The sequence below is a fragment of the Podarcis pityusensis genome, assembly GCF_964106645.2.
Source record: "Podarcis pityusensis genome assembly, chromosome: 3".
NCBI classification, from domain to species: domain Eukaryota; kingdom Metazoa; phylum Chordata; class Lepidosauria; order Squamata; family Lacertidae; genus Podarcis; species Podarcis pityusensis.
Window position 1 is genome coordinate 12097294 of NC_138026.1, and position 18507 is coordinate 12115800.

Consider the following 18507-nt stretch of genomic DNA (forward strand, 5'->3'; position numbering starts at 1 on the left):
CAAAGGCATCAGGATGGGTCTTCTGCCCAGGGGTGTTGCTAGGACCTTAAAAGAAATGGAGCAGAATGCCCCACCTGTTTCCTGAACCCTGCCACTACATGTACTGTATTCAAAGAGAGTTAGTTGTATTTAACTTGTGTTGATGCCTTTAACCAAAGCTGGACTATCTGGTCTCACAGATGTTAAGAGGAGTTGGGGGCTTTTTAGGGGACAAAGGTGAGTTGAGGGCGGGGGGTGGGACATGATAGAGATGGATAAAATAATGCACAGTGTGACAAGGAAGAGGTTTACCTGCCACTCTCATAGCACTAACTCTGGGCTCATCCATTGAAGTTGCATGGTGGGTAAGACCAGGAAGCACATTTCCACACACAGAACATTTTTGTAGAAACAAATTATAATGATAATAATAATAATAATTTATTATTTATACCCTGCCCATCTGGCTGGGTTTCCCCAGCCACTCTGGGCGGCTTCCAACTGAATATTAAAAACAATACAGCATTAGACATTAAAAACTTCTCTAAAGAGGGCTGCCTTCAGTTGTCTTTTAAAAGTAAAATAGTTGTTTATTGCCTTGACATTTGCTGGGAGGGCGTTCCACAGGGCAGGCGCCACTACCGAGATGGCCCTCTGCCTGGTTCCCTGTAACCTTACTTCTCGCAATGAGGGAACCGCCAGAAGGCCCTCGGCGCTGGATCTCAGCGTCCGGGCTGAACGATGGGGGTGGAGACGCTCCTTTAGGTATACAGGACCGAGGCCGTATTATATTTAATACATGCAAAATGATAAACAAATAGATTAGTTCAGGAGTTGCGGTGTGGTTCTACCACCAAACAAACTTAATTCATACTTAGTTCACCTAATAGTTATGGGAACTACTTTCAACTGTAGTTCAGAGATTTTTGAACTAGTTCAGTGAGCTTTATTCCAAGCACTGGCTGATATTGAGAAATATAAGGCACCTTGAACTCTGACAGATAATTCAGTGAAATTGTGGACAATGAGGTATTTAACCCCCTTAGAATGGCTAGAATTTATAATACCAACAAATATAACTGTCGGAAATGTGGCGAGGTTAGAGTGGATTTCAATCACTGTGGATGGAATTGCCCTGAAGCAAAAGCAGTATATCTATCCATCTATCGGCAAGAAATCATATCTTATAAGAATCTTTTTGAAATACCTTGTTCAGCTAGACCCAAAAGTATTTCTCTTAACATATCTGAAAGGCAGGGAGAAACTGTTATATAATATGATTCTAGCAGCAAGAAGCTTATATGCAAAATAACAAAGCAAAGTATAAACTAAACTTTTTAAAAAATAAAATAAAATAATTGTGAATATAATTCAAACCTTTCCCCATACTAATTCTAATGATAAGTGGAATTAAAACAGTATATTCATACAGTGGTACCTTGATTTTCAGGGACACGGGTGGCGCTGTGCGTTAAACAACAGAGCCTAGGACTTGCCAATCAGAAGGTTGGCTGTTTGAATCCCCGCAACGGGGTGAGCTCCCGTTGCTCGGTCCCAGCTCCTGCCACCTAGCAGTTCGAAAGCACGTCAAAGTGCAAGTAGATAAATAGGTACCACTCCGGTGGGAAGGTAAACGGCGTTTCCGTGCGCTGCTCTGGTTCACAAAAAGGGGCTTAGTCATGCTGGCCACATGACCCGGAAGCTGTACACCGGCTCCCTCGGCCAATAAAGTGAGATGAGCGCCGCAACCCCACAGTTGGCCACAACTAGACCTAATGGTCAGGGGTCCCTTTACCTTTACCTGGTTTTCGAGTGTCTTGGAAGCCGAATGTTTCAGAACCCGAACACCAAAAACGCGGAAGTAATTGCTTCCGTTTTCGAACGTGCCTCGGAAGTCGAACTGCTTCCGCTGCGGTTTTTTCTCCATTGACTTTGCCAACCACCCTTTCCGCCTCGGTTGTCAAATGTTTCAGAAGTCAAATGGTCTTCCAGAACGGATTATGTTTGACAACCAAGGTACCACTGTATAAGCTTTCATTTCTATTTCTTTTTCTTCTCTCTGTTTTATTATGGTCATTATTGTTTATTTATTAAATTTGTATGCTGCCCTTCATCCATAGATCTCAATATAGGTAAAGGTAAAGGGACCTCTGACCGTTAGGTCCAGTCGTGGCCGACTCTGGGGTTATGGCGCTCATCTCGCTTTATTGCCAAGGGAGCCGGTGTACAGCTTCCGGGTCATGTGGCCAGCATGACTAAGCCGCTTCTGGCAAACCAGAGCAGCGCACGGAAATGCCGTTTACCTTCCCGCTGGAGCGGTACCTATTTATCTACTTGCACTTTGACGTGCTTTCGAACTGCTAGGTTGGCAGGAGCAGGGACCGTGCAACGGGAGCTCACCCCATCGTGGGGATTCGAACCGCCAACCTTCTGATCAGCAAGTCCTAGTCTCTGTGGTTTAACCCACAGCGCCACCCGCGTCCCTTCTAGATCTCAATATGGTTCACAGCATAAAAATACAGAAACACAAAATACATAATTGTTTTAATTGGCTCATCTCAATTTTTACGTGTTCAGTAAATGACTGCTTAAACTGCTCAGTTATTTATTGTTTGCTGTTATTGTGTCTTTATTGGTAGCCTTTACTTTGGCCTTTGGCCTTGTATAAATAAATGTATATATATTCACATGCTTCACCCAAGACATTAGGCCACTCCTAGTTTCCCTCAACACTTCCTTTGCTTTAGCAGCCTCATCTAATTAATTGGAAGGGGGGGGAAGCACTATTTAATAATACTGTATAATAGTAAAAAAGGACAACCCTTGCTATAGACTAACTCATTCTTATGCATTCAGCTCCATCATATTTTCAGGCATAGTCACATGAATTTAGGTGAATAGATAGGGTCCCCCAAAGCGGTTGTGTACAGGGCTGCAGGGACATAAATCTGCCACCGCGAGACTGTTCTCTGACGCAGTGTGGGAGGAGGAGGTAAATATGGAAGGATTTTGCCTGCTTAGCTGTTGCTGCACTTTCTGAGTGATTTCTAGCTGTAGATAAAGAAACAGATGTAAAATCAGCTGTGTAACAAATTGAGGTATTTCTCTCCCACGGTGAGCAAGAAGCTTGCCCTCTGTGCATGTTTTACAATGGTGGTTATCTCCTCCTCCCAGCCTTCCCCTTGGAAACTTATATGCGTGAGGATTCATAAGTGAATTTTGTTTCTTTGCTGTTAGCTAGGTGCCCTGCAATTGGCCCATTCGCTTTGCTCTTTGCTTCTACTCATAAATCAGGCATTTTTGTAAAGCGATGATATCCCTGATGGTAATTGTTTATTGCAGGCTCTTGTTGATTTTAAGCTGTTTGTAGTGAGCAACTACAGGTTATTTGCAGCATGGCAAATAATGAGGTTTGCACAGACAGAACTGTATGAAAAGCACTTTGAGGAAAAACTTCAAACCATTATTTCCTTGCGGTTTGCTTCTGGAGTTCAGGCTGTTAATAATTTACTTCAGAGCACAATCCATTCCCGAGCCTTTCACTGGTCATTTTATTGAGAGTTCTCTGCTCACTTTCTAGGCTTAAGTTAAAATTAATGAGTTGGTGAGCCTTGAAGCTATGGCCTTTTATTGCATAGCACAAAAAGTTAGAGAATTAAGATAATGCACTTTTGCTTCTTAGAAAGGAATTTTAACAGAACGTTTAGGCGGATGGAGGGTTTTGTCATTTGTAAAAGTCGCCTATCTGCCGTTTCAAGATTGGCCTAGGATTGCATTATCCTAACATGGTAATTAGAAAATAACAGGTAGGACTTGCTGCAACAAAATATTGCCGTTGCGTGTCGAGGTCCCCAGGGCCACCCCAATAACTCACACATCACACAGAATTTTTGTTTAAGATTTTTGGCATAATTTTGGCCAAACAACTTTATTGAAATACAAATTTGTGAGTGGTTGCTTAGGCATTGGTTGCGACTATCTGCCCCCACCATGGGGGACAGACTGACATTCCGCACGATGCGAAAGTCAAAATAGGGGAATACACTTGGGGGAAACGCGGAGCAGGGAACCTGCCCTCACCCCAAATGCAACCAGGAGCTCATTGCTATGGCCCGAGCCCCCTTGACAGAGTGGACAAGCAATAGTTAGCTCCAAATTCCTTTAACGGAATCCCTTGCAGCAGCAGCATTAGAGGGGCAGGCACTCAACCTACCAAGGGCAGGCACTCAACCACTTCCCCTCAACCAACAAAACCATAAACCAATGCCTAACCGCAACCTTACAAGTTGTGATAATTTGTAACGCAGTAGGCTAAAACCAAATGGACCCAGCCAATCAGCCAGATGGACAAAATTCCTACCAGGCCCCTGCCCCAAGAGCAGACGACCCCATGACAGGCATAGCAAGGTCAAAGCGAACAACCCTAATTCTAGGGAGGGGGAGGATGGGCAATCCGATGCACGGTCGAAAAGAGGTAGCCCTAGCCTCGTGCAAGGAGTTTTAGCATTTCTGGCTGTCAATCAACAAATGGCAACATTAACTTCTTCCCAACAACAAGGGAAGCCCCAATCACATCAGTGGCCAATGAACAATTAGCCCGCCCCCAACTTTGGAGTGTCCTGGCGGGCCCCACCGCAACACGTGCTCTCCATGAAGGAGAACACGTGTTGTATCCCTAGTGTGGTTTAATTATCTGAGCCAGTGGATAAAGAGGTTGAGTTGGTGCAAAGGCCGAGATGGACTGAACAGACCTTAAAAATAACAGATGTGCCCAACAGTGTGATACGTTTGACTCAAGAATAAAAATTTGGAACTGAAACTATTTCAGTGCTAATTTTTCATTAGAACCCCTCTGGAACACAGTGGCCTGAAACACTAACTTCTGAACTAACTGAAACAGCCAAATTCACAAGTTATGTTGGACGATAAATCAGGTCTTTAATAAATAATATTACAGGGAAAGTGTCCAAAACACCAATTTCTGAGTTTGTCAAACCAACCAATTTCACAAGTCAAACTGGACTAGATGGGATTGATAATAGTAAGCAAAAAGCATCCACAGAAACACATTGCAATTTCTGTTCTGGACTACTAACAGTACTCTCAAAAAACTGCCCTGTGCACCAATCTCCAAATTAGCAAAACCAACCAAATTCACAAGAAACTCAAAAACTAGCAGGGATTGGTTTGGCGAGCCACAAGAGGTCCACAGAAACCACACTTCAATGCTGTTGTTCTGAGCCATAAACAGATTTTCCAGGGTGGGGGGAACCACAGCCTTCGAACAGAGATGGATTTGTTGTTGTTGTTGTTTAGTCGTTTAGTCGTGTCCAACTCTTCGTGACCTCATGGACCAGAGCATGCCAGGCACTCCTGTCTTCCACTGCCTCCCGCAGTTTGGTCAAACTCATGCTGGTAGCTTCAAGAACACTGCCATCTCGTTCTCTGTCGTCCCCTTCTCCTTGTGCCCTCAATCTTTCCCAACATCAGGGTCTTTTCCAGGGAGTCTTCTCTTCCCATGAGGTGGCCAAAGTATTGGAGCCTCAGCTTCAGGATCTGTCCTTCCAGTGAGTACTCAGGGCTGATTTCCTTAAGAATGGATACGTTTGATCTTCTTGCAGTCCATGGGACTCTCAAGAGTCTCCTCCAGCACCATAATTCAAAAGCATCAATTCTTCGGCGATCAGCCTTCTTTATGGTCCAGCTCTCACTTCCATACATCACTACTAGGAAAACCATAGCTTTAACTATACGGACCTTTGTCAGCAAGGTGATGTCTCTGCTTTTTAAGAGATGGATTTAGGAGAGTGCAACTGGTGGAACGTGTGTGTGTTGTGGCCTGTTGGTGTAATGGTGGTGACACTTGCCCTTCTTTTGATAGAATTTGCTTTGTTGGGAGCGGGGACAAAATGGGGGGTTGAGGAGGGTCAGCTGGAGGGAAGTGAGAAATGTCTCTTCCCCCCCCCCGAGTAACGTTGGAGGGTATGCCAGGTGTCACCTCCCAACATAAAACTTTGTGATACTCTGCCCAACCTATGCAAGGCTTGAAAGACGCAAAGACTTTCTTCCCCCTGCAACAGACAATTTTCTGTGCTTCCTTCAATCCTGAATACAGTGATGCCCCACAAGACGAATGCCTCGCAAGACGGAAAACTCGCTAGACGAAAGGGTTTTCCGTTTTTTGAGCTGCTTCGCAAGACGAATTTCCCTATGGGCTTGCTTCGCAAGACGAAAACGTCTTGCAAGTTTGTTTCCTTTTTCTTAACACCGTTAATACAGTTACGACTTGACTTCAAGGAGCAACTCATAGAACGCAGTGTACATAGTAGCCTTTTTTGAGGTTTTTAAAGACTTTTGTGATTTTTGAAGCTTTTCCAAAACTTCTTTTGCAGCCATTTGGTAAGTTAAGCTTTTAAAACTTTTTTTGGGGGGGTTGGATTTTGGGTTGGGGTGTTTGGAATTCAAGGACTTGGTGTTGGGGAGGGGTTTGCAAGAATCTGGAAGCTTGTGGTTTTTTTTTCCTGCATTTTTATGATTTTCTGTGACCATTGGGCCACTCTGCTGTTTTTTTTAAAAAAATCTGGATTTGAATTTCTGTGTGCTGGGTGGCTGGGGGAACAGTTGGGGAGGGGTTTGCAAGAATCTGGAAGCTTGTGGTTTTTTTTCTGCATTTTTATGATTTTCTGTGACTATTGGGCAACTCTGCTGTTTTTTTAAAAAAATTCTGGGTTTGAATTTTGAAATGCTCTTTACAGTATGTGTGACTTTAAAGAGCACTTAATAAACTCTTGTTGTACCAAATTTGGCTTTGTTTGGACTTTTTTTGACCATAGGAACGCATTAATTGATTTTCAATGCGTTCCTATGGGAAACCTGCTTCGCAAGACGAAAAATTCGCTAGACGAAAAAATTCGCGGAACGAATTAATTTCGTCTTGCGAGGCACCACTGTAGAAGGGCTGTGATGATAAATGGCAGCTTCATGGACAATGGGCAGAATGAGCCTGTGTTGAACCCTCATGTTGCCAGTGTTCCATAACTATTATGTGAACAGCACAAATTCACAATCTTTTCCCTTCCTGATTTGAGAGGGTTTTGCCTGTTTGGGGGAGTTAGCTGCTGGTTGTTTTTTGTTTTTGTTTTTTTACTTGTTTATTTGCTTGTGGGTGGTCTTGTTTTGGCTCCAATCTGATCAGCACTGACCACCCAAGTACGGCATTAGATATAGTGATTGGGACTGTTATAAAAGTACAAACTTGGGAGAATGTAAGTTTACATCGGACAAGAAATTTTGTCCCCATCCTCACCAAAAGCACCGATCTTGTTCTATGCTCATTTTGTGCATATCTCTCCATGTCTAGTGTAAACCTCTCTTCTCTTCTCATCATCTCCTACTGTGGTGTTTTCAAACAATTCAGTTTTGCAAATCTTCTGTGCTCTGCCTTAAAAAATGCTGTTTTCTCTTTTATAGCTGTTTTCATGGCCCTTTAATTTGATGGTTCTAACAGCAGAAGTTGCCTGCCTTTGAACTTCCTGGCTAAAGCCAAACTAATGATGAACCTTTTGGTCCTAATGATTCAAACACTAAGGAGGAGAAAATATTCGGTCCTGGGCATTATTTGTCTTCAGCTTTCTTTTGCTTTGTAGAAATTCTTTGAGCCATCCCACACTTTCCTGCTTTCGTTGTTAAATTCTTGTTTTCTTCTTTCTGGGAGTCAGTGCATAAGCAGCAATAGCAGTATTGTTTGCAGCCAAGCACAGTGCTCAGTATTTCCCCAACATAAGCAGAATCTTTGCTCTCAATCTTTATTATCTGGATAGTAAAATCTCCATCCAGCTATTAGATTATTCTGTTCCAAACAACTTTTGGGAAGCATACTTTGGGATGCTCCAGATTGAGATCTAGCCATTTCAGATGATAATGCACAGTGCAAATCATCTCCTATAAAAAGTTCTCATTAAGTAGATTAAGGGTTTTTTGTGGGGGGTTTTTAATAAAAAAACACAACTTGTTTTGCCAACAGAACATAAATGCCAAGTAAAATATACTTGTTGTTTTTAATTGGTACTTTCAACAATATATCCAAACTGTTTTTGTTTTTTTGTTTTTTGCAGCTCATAATCTCAGTATTTGAAAATTGTCAGTATCATTGTCACCCCTCTTGGTCTTTTCACATGATGCACATATGTTACACACCTTTAATAGTTCTAATCTCCTTTCTTAATATGAGTTTCTTGCAGGAGGTGGATTTCTGACCCCACCCCCACTTCCTCCTTTTATTTGGAGAATTAAACATTTTAACACTAAGTGGTATATTTTTAGTGAATCTAACAATTATTAAACGTGTAAAGGATGAACAATGATCATCTTACTTCTGAATTTCTCTGTTCCTCTTTTAATGGGTTTTCTTAATAGATGCGAATGAATATGTTTCCGTATTCCATTTGTATCCCTTCATCTCCTATAGGCACATTTTCAAATGCACTCCCCTGCCTCCGAGTTCAAAAGAATTGTTTAATGCAGAGAGAATGTGCACCTCAACTTGTCTTTTAGCTCTAAAATTCTGTTTCTTGCTCTTGTTCCTTATTGTTCTCTCTTTCTGGTTTATCTCCAAATCTTTGGTCATTAAACTTTGCTTGGGATCTCAACTTATCAATGCCCCCCTCCGTTTTAAATAATAAACCCTCTGAGTGCTTTTTTTATTATTTTCAAGAGCTGGGCAGCCAACGCTCTTCCAGCTCTTGGTCTGCGCAGCACACCTGTGTCTACAGAAACCATATTTGCTGGCTTCAATGGCTGCATTTAACTATAATTATTTTAACATTTAATCTCTCAGCCACTTGGCATTTCTGAACTGCTTTTGCTATGGCTGCTGAAATAAAAATTAATCATGTAATAGCTGCTTCACTACTGAGGAGTGGAAAGGGCATGGTCTGCCTCAGTCATGTGGGGTTTCAAATTAATTTTAGTTAAACTGTTTTATTTATATAATATTTAAAGGTATGTCCTGCTTTTCTGCACTAAACCGTCAAGGTGGTTAACAACATTAAAGCCTACATTCGTACTACAGTAAAATATAAGCCCAAAGCAACTGTGTTAAAATTTATAAAATGAGCAAATAAACTAGAACAAAGCCAGAAAGCAGCAGCTCAACTAATGCCATCTATCAAAACAGGAAGCAAAGTCGATCCATGAGGTGAAAGGCCTGTCTAAATAAAAGGACCTTAAAGGCTGTGAGAGAGAGGAAGCTAGATGAGCACTTCTAAGAAGAGTGGGGGGAAAAATCAGAGATAAGACCTTAATGGCCTGGCTTGCACATCTCATTAAACCATATTTTAATGAGTCCTATCTACTACTATTGGACTCATCTACTACTATGGTGGGACGCGGGTGGCACTGTGGGTTAAACCGCAGAGCCTAGGACTTGCCGATCAAAAGGTCAGCAGTTCGAATCCCCGCAATGGGGTGAGCTCCTGTTGCTCGGTCCCTGCTCCTGCCAACCTAGCAGTTCGAAAGCATGTCAAAGTGCAAGTAGATAAATAGGTACCACTCCGGCGGGAAGGTAAACAGCGTTTCCGTGCGCTGCTCTGGTTTGCCAGAAGTGGCTTAGTCATGCTGGCCACATGACCCGGAAGCTGTACGCTGGCTCCCTCGGCCAATAAAGCGAGATGAGCGCCGCAACCCCAGAGTCGGCCACGACTGGACCTAAGATCAGGGGTCCCTTTACCTTTACCTTACTCATAATTCTATACCTTTAAAGGTACAGTGGTACCTTGGGTTAAGAACTTAATTCGTTCTGGAGGTCTGTTCTTAACCTGAAACTGTTCTTAACCTGAAGCACCACTTTAGCTAATGGGGCCTCCTGCTGCCACTGCACGATTTCTGTTCTCATCCTGAAGCAAAGTTCTTAACCTGAGGTAATATTTCTGGGTTAGCGGAGTCTGTAACCTGAAGCGTATGTAACCTGAAGCATATGTAACCCGAGGTACCACTGTATAGGCAGGGGTCAGCAAACTTTTTCAGCAGGGGGCCGGTCCACTGTCCCTCAGACCTTCGGGGGGGAGGCGGACTATTTTTTTTTGGGGGGGGAATGAACGAATTCCTGTGCCCCACAAATAACCCAGAGATGCATTTTAAATAAAAGCACACATTCTACTCATGTAAAAACACGCTGATTCCCGGACCATCCGCGGGCCAGATTTAGAAGGCGATTCGGCCGGAGCCAGCCCCCAGGCCTTAGTTTGCCTACCCATGGTATAATGTATAGGCCGACCCTGGCATGAGCCCTCCAAGGTCCCCTTTTCACTGGGAATGCTGTGTTTTGAGCCTGGGGCTTCTCTAATGTAAGCTTGTGCTTTGCCACTGAGCTGTGCCCCCTCTCCTCCAGCCAAAAACAAATGTGCAGGGTGGGGGAATTTTCCTCACACAGTCAGTTTCAATTTGGATGAAGTGCATTGGAGAATGTGGACCATTTAGGCGCTGTCTTTTCCTATGAGAAGAGATATCTTATATTGAGACAAATGTCTTCAGGGATGCAGTGCGATGCATGTGGAAGATGAGAGAAATGTGTTCGTTAAGCAGCAGATCTGAAAATCTAAGGCTTCACCAGGGCATTGAGGAGCTATATAATTTGCTGCTAGCATAAAGGGAAATGGCACCATGTGAATTATGGTGTAAGAACATGGAACCAAAAGGGGAGTGAACACAAAGCTTTCTTTATTGAAGCTGAAGTTCATTGTGTGGAAATCAAATTGGGTTATTTTCAGGCCCAATATATATCTATAGCAACAGAATGGGGGAAAAGGAGTTGACGATGTAGTCAATGTAGTCCATTCTGGTTGTAGTTAGGAAATCATTCTTTGCATATTCTGATAGGAGCAAACCTGATCTGTGCCTCCCAGATTAATATGCAGATTGGAACTTAGTTATCCACTTTCCAAATTTTCCCATACTATTCTTGGTTTTTAATTTTTTAAAAAAGGCTAGAAATCATTGATTTTTAATGCATATCTGGAGAAAAAATTAATTTAGAAATCCATATTTTTAGATGAAAGAGTTCTGAAATAGGCCTTTTGAGAGAGAATACATTTCAAAGCACATATTCAGGTATTATTTGCATGTGGATTTTAAAAACGCAGGACTATGTGAAAACAGGGCAGAAAATACTTAGGGGTGAACACATTTGAAAGTGGCCATAGGCTGGAATCAGACGGATCCCAACAGATTATGCAGTTCTAAACATTGTGCAAGCAATGAAGAGGAACTATTACAGTATAGAAAACTGAAGGAGGAGCAGTGGCTCTACTTCCCCCTTGTAAAATTCACTGGAAATCTCACTATGAAGAGCAGTATGAAACAACCTTAAATAAATAGTGATCTTCTTCTGTGCTTAGTTATGTCTGTGGAGGTGCATAACTCCTCTGCTTTCTTTTAGAAATTTTGCAAAGTCTTATCAGGTACCTGTTTGCTTTCATTAAAATTCCTTGAACATTTATTTAAGGCCAGATGTGGTTTTTGCTCCATATTGTCACAAATCAGGATCCCAAAAAACGAGCACGCCCAGTTATTTTTAAGATAACCATTGATTTTTGCTCTCTGTCTCTCCCTAGCTAAGATCTCCCTCTTTACACAGACATGCGTACACAAAGCCACTGTCATAGTTACTCATGCTGTCATTTTGATGTGTGCTCTGTTGTTGTTGTTTAGTCACTTAGTCATGTCCGACTCTTCGTGACCCCATGGACCAGAGCACACCAGGCACTCCTGTCTTCCACTGCCTCCCACAGTTTGGTCAAACTCATGTTCGTAGCTTCGATAACACTGTCCAACCATCTCGTCCTCTGTCGTCCCCTTCTCCTTGTGCCCTCAATCTCCCCCCCCCAAAAAAATCAGGGTCCTTTACAGGGAGTATTCTCTTCTCATGATGTGGCCAAAGTATTGGAGCCTCAGCTTTAGGATCTGTCCTTCCAGTGAGCACTCAGGGCTGATTTCCTTAGGAATGGATAGGTTTAGTAAATCCTTATTGCCCAATATTATATGATTACCCAGACCTCAATTTGGTTTGCATGAGTACCCATACCTCCCTATAAATAAACCCCAAGATTGGTGTTCCCTGGGAAAAAAATGCTATGTGAGAACTATTCCCTAGGTATATGTTACCTTCTCACAGTCACTCACATTATGTTGACTTGAGGTTAATGGCTGCCTATCTCTGTGTATTCTCAGATGGTTTGACCTGATGCCCTGTTTGCAATTAGCTATCATTAGCTAAGAGTGTCACTGTTTACCCCTGACACATCTCTTAAACTTGCCCTTTTGACGACTTGGAGGTTAACAATGTTAACCCTTGAAAGTAAAGTAAAATGGCAGAAGCATCAGCTCTGAAGTTTCGCACAAGGCAGCACTGAGCAAGGCAAAGAAACGTGATCTTTGTGATTTCCTGTACGAAATTATCAGCACCTCTTGGGTCAACGTGGGGCTCAGAACAAAACTGCCCAATGGATTTGGCACTTCTCCAAATGCTGTGATACAGTTCTCAGCAGATTAAATGTATCAAGATGTGGACTTTAAAATGCTACTTTTAAAATGCATTGAAATATGGGGTTTGAGAGGATTTTTTAAAAATGCAAATGAATGCAAAATGGAATGTAGATAAATACAGATTTTGGTATAAGCATATGAAAGTGTAGTGGACTAGGAATAGGCAGATTTGTCCTTTCCTAATATGGTTCCACACCCCCCCCCCAAAAAAAGAAGAAGAGATAAAGCGACTGATAAGAGCCCATATCATAAGTGAAATGTGCCTTGGGCTCAGGAAGCACGTGCAATCAGTAGGACGTGAGTTTTTAAATGTGAGAGAAACATCACCAGGGTTTATTGCGCTAAAAGTATTTCAAACTGTTATCTTACGCTGTGATTAATCTTTGTAGCACTTACTGTCACAAGAAGATTTAGAACATATGATTAGTTCTTGAACAGAGCAACATTGGGATGTTTTTGGAAGCTAGAAAAACTAGACAGGGCAAACTAAAATTACGAATGAGACACAGCACTTTGATAAGAATCTGATGCTAAAGGGCCTACTATATTTGGTTTTCATACCTGCCCCTTTGCTTTGAAAGAAAACAACGTGTCCAAGATGATAAAGCACTTTGCAGACTGCTGCATCTGGTTCTTCTGTGAAGCCTTAAAGATGGGCAGCTCTCCCTTACATGGATCCGTTCTCCCCATCTAAAAATGGGAAGCTAGCTTCTGCAGCTGTCAGGGTGGCAGGAGAAATCCCCCCAAAATAGTCAGAATGGGGTATTGTGTTAAATGAATATTTAACACAAAAGGTGGGGCCCCCCTCCCTTTTTTCTGCCTGTCCTTTTTGAAAGAGCTGAGCAAGAGTTGCAAGATTCATTTTAGAAGAAAATGGGCCACATGGAGAAGGGCCTCAAATAATGATTGCAGGGTCTGGATTGGTTCATATGGGGAGTGGTGGTCCTTGTATTGCAGTCCTGAGTAGGGCTGGGCTATCTATCGATCTATCGTCCAAAACCAGTTTGAAGTCCATATTGTACTATCGGTTGCATAATTTTTGACCTGGCGTAAATCATGGTGTGTGTGTGTGTGTGTGTGTGTGTGTGTGTGTTATGCAAAAATCACAATGTGGAAAAACCGTGAAGCCAGCCAATGCTCTTGATTCCTGCAGCCCCTGTTAACTCTGCCAGATCAGCTCTCCCCTGCCTCATGCAGGGGGCAGTGAATCACAAGACCAGGCGCTGGCGAAAATCATGATGCAGGAAAAATTGTAAAACCAGACAATGCATATTTCCACCCTTATTTCAGACATTGTGATAGATCGGTATATCACAATGTTTACCTGGTGATACATTACAATGTTGAAAACTGTTCACCTCTAGGATAGTTCCATCCTTATTTCAGGAACTAGGATAGTACCATCCTGGTATCATTGAAATTGAAATACTTTATCATCACTTGTACAACTTGTATACAGTGAGATTACACGCACACACACACCCCACACAGCTCTCTTAGTCTTAATTCCCCTCGTTTACTGACGCACACCCACCAAACCCGAAAGTCAGTTGCCCTGTTGTTATCTTTACATTCAGCAGCCTAACAGCCCACGGATAGAAGCTGTTCTTTACCCTGTTGGTGCGACTAATCATGCTTCTATATCTTCTGCCTGAGGGCAAGAGATCAAGAAAGTGCCGGCCAGGGTGTGAATCATCCCTGAGAATTTTCCTCACTCTCCTGAGGCAACGTTCTTCCGCTATTTCATCCAGTGCATTCACGGGACGGCCCATAATAATGCTTTATTCACCACCCTCTGTAGACACTTCCTATCAGATGATGTCAAACCAGCATACCACACCATGATGCAGTATGAAAGGACACTTTCTGTTGTTGACCGGTAGAAGCAGATCACCAGATGCTGATTGACATTATTCTTCTGCAAGACTCTGAGGAGATAGAGTCTCTGTTGGGCTTTCTTAACCACCTGGGTTGTATTTATTTTCCAAGTAAGGTCTTCACTGAGATAAACTAGGAATTTAAAGGAAGAGACTCTCTCCACACAGCCCTCCCGGATGTACAGCGGGGCTAGTTCTCCTCTCTTCCTCCGAAAGTCCAACACCATCTCCTTTGTCATGATGTTTAGCTGGTGATATACTGCAATGTGGAAAACCAGATATCACCCAGCCCTAGTCCTGAGCCACGTAAGGCTTTACAGGGCAAAAGTAGCACTTTGAATTGGGCCTGGAAACTAATTGGCAGCCAGTGCAGTTGGGCATTATATGCTCAAACCATTTTGCCTGGCCTGGTTGTAATGGTTCTAGGGGTTGCTCGTGCGTAAGCCGGTGCAAACACCTGGCTGGATTGCCTGAGTGAACCTTTTCTGTCCGGACAGCCACTCACCCGTGGCTGTCTCAATCACTGGCAGAATCCGTCAGTGGGCGTTTCTTAAACTTCTTCCAGCACAGAAGCTCTTTGACGCCTAGTCTCCGCCTACTCTCTCTGCGCGGAAGCCTTCTGCGCAAGGAGGGCATAGGCAGCGGAGGACCTCTACTCTCCCCACTGGTCCCCGGCAAGGAGTCATGGCAGCGCCTCACCGCTTCCCCCATCTGCCTCCCTTCTCCACTGGTGCTACGCTGATTCTCTTCCCCAGAAGATGGGCTGCCTCTCCCAGTCCCGGGACGCTCTCCGGAATCCCTCTGGATTTTGCTCTCTCCCTCCGGCACTGATGGCAGTTCCCTGACACTGGTGAACAACCTGGCTGCTGAATTCTGCACCAGCTGAAGTTTCCAGACTGTCTTCAAAGGCAGCTGTATGTATAATGTACTTCAGTAATCTAACCTAGAGGTTACCAGAGCATAGGTGACAGAAGTTAGGCTATCCCTGTCCAGATAGGGGCACAGCTGGGCCATCAGCTGAAGCTGATAGAAGGCATTCCATGCTACTGAAGCCACTCAAACCTCAAGCAACAGCAAAGGATTCAGAAGTACCCCCAAGGTGAATACCTGTTCTTTCAGAGGGAGTGTTGCCCTCTGAAGGAGTGGGTAAGCATAAGGGCAAACAGCCTTATTACAAGGTGCATGCTTTTCCAAACCAGAAATTCAATTCTGTGTTGATAAATAATGTGCAGAATGGCTGGGAAATTCTGACAGCTCTCCATTGTTAACACTGAATGTGCAGGTGTACGTAAATGAAAATAACTAAGGTTAAAGGAGGAGAGCGTACAGCAGCTGCATGAAAATGAGAACTACAAAACAGAGCATCAGCAGCACCTTCTTAAACTGTCACAAAGATCCTGCAATGAGATTTGAGTCATCCAACGTGTCCTTAAAGGGATGATTAAAAAGAAGAAGAGGGCAATGAAATAAGAGTAGTTAAGCAGTATTTGGCCTGAAATGTGAAGTATTGGTCAGGTTGGTGATGGGTTTTTTGGCAATACTGGAGTTTCAAAATGCACAGTTGACTGGAGAAAGGAGCATCCATGACAAGGAGATTGAAAAGGAATTTACTTGGGTTGCCTTTTGAGCTTTGCTATAAATTAGGCTTTGATGCGGGTTTCAAGGCAGGAACGGAAGGGAATGACAAGCTGGCAAGATGATATTTGTGAGACGGTATGCAGGAGGAAGTGAAGAGGCATGAAGGATAACTGCAAGACTTCAAGGTTGGATGACAGAGAGATTTTCCAAACAGTCAGCAGAGATGTGGGAATAGGGGTAAGAGGCAGAAGCAGAATATGTTACATGTAGAAAGGTGATCGGTTCAGTTCAACTGCGTCTCCCAGAGCGTGGGAACCTTTAATTTGATCATATGATCGCCTCTGCTTCAAAGGGATTTTTTACATGTGACTTTTTATGCCACAGTCGCCAAGAGTAGTGAACTCTTGATTCTCCAAGGCAAAACCCTGTCTGTTCTGTTAATTCCAGGTTTTGAAAAATCCCCGATTAGTTAGTGTTGTTTTCCCCACTCTCCTAAGGGATTCAAATCATCAAGTTACTGCTAAGCCCTGAACATGTTGCTCTCTTGTGCGTGCAGCTTGGGTGGGGGCTCAAACATAATGTTTGTGCCATAAAATTAGTTCTTGAAATATATTTCTATCAGGCAAAGGAAGCTCATTCCACTGCCTCCACATTCAGTTTAAGACAGGTGTATGCTTGCTTTAGGTACATTTAAAATCCATACTGAAATACATCTAGTTCATTCTGCACAAAGAAGTTCTAATGGAAATAAGTGTGTTGTATTTTATGTATAAAAAAGTTATCATTTCGCTCATTCCAGAACAAGTTTGAGGGCAGTTTCAGCTTAGTTGTTTAGCAGAAAAATAATCATGTTGAAAGAGATCTAGCACACTGTAGTGACCAAGAGTTATGTATTAGGAAGTCCTCAATTAAGATGTTGTCTCTGCCATGGTCTCACAAGGTAGTCCTAATACTACCTCTACTGCTTCCGTTTACAATAATGGGATAATACTGAACCCTCCTTACAGCGTTGTTCCAAAGGTTCTATGATAATGTATGTGAAGCATTCTGGACATACAAAAATACTGTATAAATACTAATTATAATTGTTGCTGAAACTTTGGTTTTCTGAGCCACAGCAGCGTCAACCAACATTACCTCCTTGCCCATTCACATAATCTATAAGTAAATCTGTATCTGTTGATGCCTGTTCTGAACACCTTTCTACTGGCCTGAGTGATTTTTATTATTGATTAATTGACTAACTTTCTATACCACCCTTCATATGAGGATCACAGGGCAGTTTTCAATATAAAAACACAAGGGCGCATGCCATAGTAACAAATAAAAACATTACCCCTGCATGTACAGTTCAAAAGGCTGTAGATTGTTGGACTTCCGGGTTGGCGCCATCGCCGAATGGCGGACTCCCTCCGAGCTCCGGAGGGAGCCTGCTCGGCAGGGGCTGGGTCCTACCGCACCGGCGATGCGGGGACCCTTAAAAACCACGGCCACGGAGGCCGTGGACATGGAGACTCGGCTGGCACCGCTAGCGCCCTCCCGACTCGTGAAGGAGCCTTTTTAAAGGCTACGGATCGGGTGCCGGGGAGAAGCGTGGTGCTTTGAGTCCTCTGCTATCCCTGCCGAGCGAAGCCGCATGCCATTTGGCGGAGAGCGCTGACTTCTTCTATTGAAAATTCGGACTTCTTAACAACAACCCGTGAGTAATTTGGAAACCGGGTTCAAAAGGAGAAAAAAAAAAATTTTTTTTTCGGATTGGACACGAGCGGGGGGGGGGGGGGATCCAAAAAGGAAGTCAGTCCCCCTCCCTACTGTAAACCTTCCAAAACAAGGATGGTGGAAACCAAGGTCCAAAAAGATTTGTATTGCTGATAAAAACTAAGAATTCCACGATGGGGAACTACAAGAACTGTGCTGGAGGAAGAATTGAGGGAGAAGGGAAACGTGACCCCCCCCCCCCTGGGAACCGGGGTGATTGAAGAGAGAGCCTGGTGAAAAGAGTCGGAGATTTTGACAGCTGTCAAAGTAGCTGTCAAAGTCGGAAAGCAGAGAGGATCTTATTATGAGAACTTTGCTGGTTAAATTTGTTACAATTTGCTATAACCCGTTAAAACTTGGATACAAAATGGCGAAAACATGGATAACAATCGGACTTTTGGACTAGAGAAAACAAAGTTACAACAATCCCCCTAGAGGAGTTTCGGGACATTACAAAGATGGTCGTAAGTGGAAAAATACCATTGGAATTTTACAGGACTGGTTATCTTCTGGGAAAGCTGCAAAACGGAAATAATATTTTGTCTACAGGGTGTTCAGCTAAAGGAGACAATAGAATTTTCTATTGAAGAAAGGAAGGGACTGAACGCAAGTTTTTGTTCCTGAATAACAATAATCCCTGCAGAGTTACTAAACTTCTGAATTAGAACGTTTCAGCAGCGGAACAAGAGGAAATTGGACTACAACTTGGAAAGAACAATGGGGGGAGTTTTATTAAAGATTTGAAGTTAAATGTCTTAAAAAATAACTATAAAAA

The 18507-nt window shown here is 43.1% G+C and overlaps 1 protein-coding gene across 3 annotated transcripts in view; it reads left to right on the forward strand.

Moving 5' to 3' along the window:
• Positions 1-18507, forward strand: part of PLCB1 (phospholipase C beta 1) — a 481134-nt gene that overhangs the window by 262150 nt on the left and 200477 nt on the right. The gene's annotated exons all lie outside the window — the stretch shown is intronic.